Below are 4,917 nucleotides of genomic sequence, written 5' to 3'. Positions count from 1 at the left end.
CCCAAGCTGCAGTGCAGTAGTGTGATCTTGGCTCACTGCAACCTCCGCCTCCCAGGTTCAAGCAATTCTCCTGCCTCAGCCTCCTGAGTAGCTGGGACTACATGCATGCGCCACCATGCCCAGCTAATTTTTTATATTTTTGAATATTTAGATGGGCTTTCACCACGTTAGCCAGGATGGTCTTGATCTCCTGACCTTGTGATCCACCAGCCCTGGCCTCCCACAGTGCTGGGATTACAAGCGTGAGCCACCCCGCCCAGCCACAATATGTAATTCTAGCAAACCAGGTTATCCAGTGACCCACTCCAATACAAAATTAGAAGGAACAAACCAGAGGGTAGGCTGGAATGCTGGTATAAGATCCATCCCATGGAAATAACAAACACAAAAAATGACAGCTCAGCACCAAAATGAACCAACAATTAAGAGCAGACACAGTCAACAAAGGACAACAGCCCGGGGGGTCTAGGTATGGCTCAGCATGGTCACCAGAACTGTCAACCACAGTTGCCATGGCCTAGAAGTGGGCACCAGTGACTGAGGATGATAGGATGTTGGGGGCCCAAGTGACATGAATCCCAGGATGAGAGTGTAGGGAGCGGTGAGCCGAGAGATGGTACTTTTGTGTGATCTGTCCTTTCCTTTCAGAGGATCCACACCAACCAATAGGACATTGACTACAAGCTTTTAATATGTGACCATGGGTATAAACATTATGCCAGAAAAACGAGATAATTGCAGCATTAGCACTACAGGCTACATGAAAAGTTAATATTTTAGAATCCATAAACTCAATTAAGATAACGATATGGCTATGAGCACACTCCAGAGAAGAACATACATACATAAACGCATGAATTTAGCACAACATTTTGGAAGGTTTCTGCAGTCTGAAAAGCCATCCAAGAATTCCAGATCAGCTTTAGATACTAGCAAAGTAAACATCCCTGATCAGCTTTAGATAATTAGCAAACAATTCAGATCATGAAAATCAGTTTACTCCAAGATTTTTACTCATCATACCCTAAATGTTGTCATTTAAACATATGTAGACTCAAACCAAAGAAACGAGTTACCTGAGGCAGATACCTCAAAGGGAGCTCTGTTTTTCTAATTTAAAACAAGAAAAGTAACTCAATTTAAAGAAATGTTTGAACATAACATTTCAAAAAGAAATTAACTGAGAGGATTTTCTGCCCAGATTCACTCTAAACTACACAAAGGTAAAAATATAAAAGTCAAACCAGTGAAGGACCACATGTTTATATGTTTAGAACATTAAAGATAACAAAAAGAGTTACCCTAAAAATGCTGCTTTCAGTTTTTATTAATCTAAGCCGTAATATGCATCATATTCACATTTATAAAGACTTTTTCCGCCTGCATCTTCAAAACAAAAATGTGCCACAAAAAAAGAAACAGGTGATTTCCAAATTTAAAAACTTCTTTTCCCACTAAAAAATTTATGTGAGAGTTAATATCTGTGTGGAATTAGTGAGACATATACAGGAAATGCATGTAATCAGTAATGCATCAACAACTAGGTGAGAGAACAGATTTCTTCAGATCTATTGGATAAACTACAACAAAAGAGAAGTCAAAACAAATCACATTACCACATCCCCTTTATAAACCAAAACAACAGCCAGTGTGCCCACATCATCTCTGGGGAAATAGAAACACAAGCTCATCACACTTGACACTCTGAAGATCAACAAACCGAACACAGTGTACACACAGCATACACAATTCTGAAAAGGCAGGCAAAAGACAAATCCTATCTGGGTACCCATAACGTGCATGAGTGTTTGGTGCTGTTAGGGATAGGATGGCACATTTTCTTGCTCAAGAAACTTACATTCCTCAAGAGTTAAGAACCAAACAGCGAATGCAGAGCAGAATAAGAGGCTCTACACATTGCACATCAACAGGGAATCCAGGGAAGATTTTATGAGAGATGTGGTCTTGAACCTTCATATAGTTACTGTTAGCCATGGTTTTATCCAGAGACAGGATTACAGAGGATTTTTATTTTTTCTTTTTATCATGCAAAAGAAAATCACTGTTTCTATTTTGAAAAAAAAAAAAAAAAAAAAGTAAATGGGCCTTGGAGGAAAAATATTAAGATGTTTGATAAATAGAAAAAAATGTAAAGGACAGAAAAGCCCTATCTAGACATAGTGGAAATCAAATGTTCTCCTGCAGCCTTGGGGTATAACCTCCACTTACATGACTATGTGCCAGGCATTGTTTCTGCCATATACATATATATATACACACACACACACACACACACACATACACACACACATACACATACATACATACATATGATCTCGTTTCATCCTTATAGAAATCTGAAAGTAGTTATCCCAACTGTGATGAGAGGCAAAGCTAAACCCATGCCTCCAGCCCCAAACTCACCCCTAAGCTACTAAAACCCATCGGCTCCCTGGGCACCTCTGCCTGCTGACCACGATCACCTGACACTAGCTGATCCCAAACTAAGCTCATCCTACTCCTCAAATACATTTCTTGTCCTGTGTACTTTCTCGTAGAAAATGGCATCACCATTCAAGTCAGAAAGCTGAGAGTCCTTGTCTCTCCCCAGCCATATCCAGCTACACTCCAGTTTGAGCCCCTCAGACACACTAAGCCCACCTGCACCTCAGGCCTCAGTGTTGGCAGCCCCTTCCCTCCAGTGAGTTCCTTATCCTGGAGTTTCACAGAGCAGCCCCTTCTCTCACAAAGATCTTGAGGATTCAGGCTGACCAGAGGCTCCCTGGCCACCCTTGCAAACACCATGCTATTTCATTGGCTTAGCAGTGAATGTTGTTAACCGAAATTGTTTTCTTCACTTATTTATAATTTTACTGTCTGCATTCCCTCACTAGTAAACAAGGATTTTAGGTGGCAGCATCATGAATAAAGCTACTCAACAGGCCCACTTACAGAAATCCTATGAAAGACAAAAAACCTCATTCTAATTTAAGGCAAATATGGGGTTAATCGTATGCCATAAATCCAACAGCAGTCAAAACAAATTTTAAAAAGTAAAATAAAGAAGCACTGTTGTAATGCCTAGAGTATTCACAGTCATTTTCAATTAGCTTGCTGTAATCTCTAAATTATGCTCCTAGAGATTCAAAGGAAATATACAGAGACATTTTCTCTCTTCTAATTCATATAATCTTTACTCCTTTAGGTATCTTGTCATTTCAAGCAATTTTAACTTACCTCATTTAAAAAAAAAATCATGTCACTAAATTAAAATGTTCTTTTTACATTTTCATGTCCTTACTCCATTGAGTTATTATTACAAGGTCACAATGCCACATAAAACATGCAAAATTATTCCTTTAAGACTGCTAAAAATGGTTATTACAAATGACAGGCCAGGCATGGTGGCTCACACCTGTAATCCCAGCACTTTGGGAGGCAGAGGTGGGCAGATCACCTGAGGTTAGGAGTTCAAGACCAGCCTGACCAACATGGTGAAATCCCTTCTCTACTAAAAATACAAAAATTAGTCAGGTATGGTGGCACATGTCTGTAGTCCCAGCCACTCAGGAGGCTGAGGCAGGACAATCACTTGAATCTGGGAGGTGGAGGTTGCAGTGAGCTGAGATGATGCCACTGCACCCCAACCTGGGGAACAGAACGAGACTCCATCTTAAGAAAAAAAGAAAAAGAAATGACAGTGAGCTGAGTTGGGTACAGTGGCATGCACCTGTAGTCCTAGCCACTGCAGAAGCTAAGACTGGAGGATTATTTGAGCCCAGGAGTTTGAGGCTAGCCTGGGCAACATAGTCAGACCCTGTGTCTTAAAAAAAAAAAAAAAAAAAAATAAAAAAAAAAAAAAAAATGAAAACAAAGAAACAAATGGCAATGATTTCTACATTTATATAAAAGCACTAATGACAAGCTGAAATTGCAACTCCCAATTTTTATTTTTAAAGAATATATGCTTGAGATAAAATACCCACTAATGTGACTTTTATTTTACTTAAACTTTTACATAAATTCCAAATTTTGAATGAACATATATTATTTTTAATACCAAAGAAATCAAATTCGTATTTCAAAAATATCTATAACATAATATTCTTAGATACTGATTCAGAATACGAAATAAGCCTAGGATTTTGACAAATCTCCAAATGACTTTTTAAAAAAATTGCCAGAAATTTAACCACCGAGAAAATAGAAGTTTTCATTTTTAATCTTTTAAAAGTAGAATCACTTAAGAATTTAAAATCATTTCGGAAGAATTTAAAATCATTTTGTAATTTAAAATCATAAAAAATAAGTTGAAAACCATTTACTAGAGACACTGGTTGATTCTTTGGAAGAATAGGGTAGTTGCTTACATGTTAAACAATGTAGTGAAATAAAGTAAACATTGTGTAACTGTGTATACTGTGCACTGAAGAAAATTAAATTTACAAAACGTCCACTGGAATTCCAAATGCGTGCAGAAGACTGAGTCCTTGATAATTTCCTAAAATACATTAATAAACAATTAATATGGAAAGGTACATTTGTCTTTCAATGATTTGACTCACCCAATTTAAGTAACAGAAGTGTCTTCACCTAGAGATGCATAGAAAAGAACACATAAAGAAAAGGTTTCTTTTGAACACATCCAGATGTCACCACTGGGGCTTGGGGTAATGCACTAGAAAACAAGTTCCAAGAGGGAGTCAACTCAATTCCAAAGGTACCGATTAACTGCTTTCTTTTTAAGTAACCATAATATGGTAGGCACTGAGGAAACAAAAATTTTAAAGATCTTGTCCCTATCCTCAAAATGCTCACCTTCTAGAGAGAAAAGTAAAAAAGACAAGTAATCATAAGGTTACAAGACATTTCAATAGATGGAGTGAGGGAGAGAGGGAGGGGAGGGAGTGAGAGGGG

General features: G+C 38.0%; 1 protein-coding gene across 5 annotated transcripts in view; it reads right to left on the bottom strand.

Moving 5' to 3' along the window:
* Nucleotides 1–4,917, bottom strand: part of MED12L (mediator complex subunit 12L) — a 363,255-nt gene that overhangs the window by 257,183 nt on the left and 101,155 nt on the right. The gene's annotated exons all lie outside the window — the stretch shown is intronic.

This window comes from Cebus imitator, unplaced genomic scaffold (assembly GCF_001604975.1).
Source record: "Cebus imitator isolate Cc_AM_T3 unplaced genomic scaffold, Cebus_imitator-1.0 Scaffold25, whole genome shotgun sequence".
NCBI classification, from domain to species: domain Eukaryota; kingdom Metazoa; phylum Chordata; class Mammalia; order Primates; family Cebidae; genus Cebus; species Cebus imitator.
This window is presented reverse-complemented; position numbering and strand designations above follow the sequence as displayed.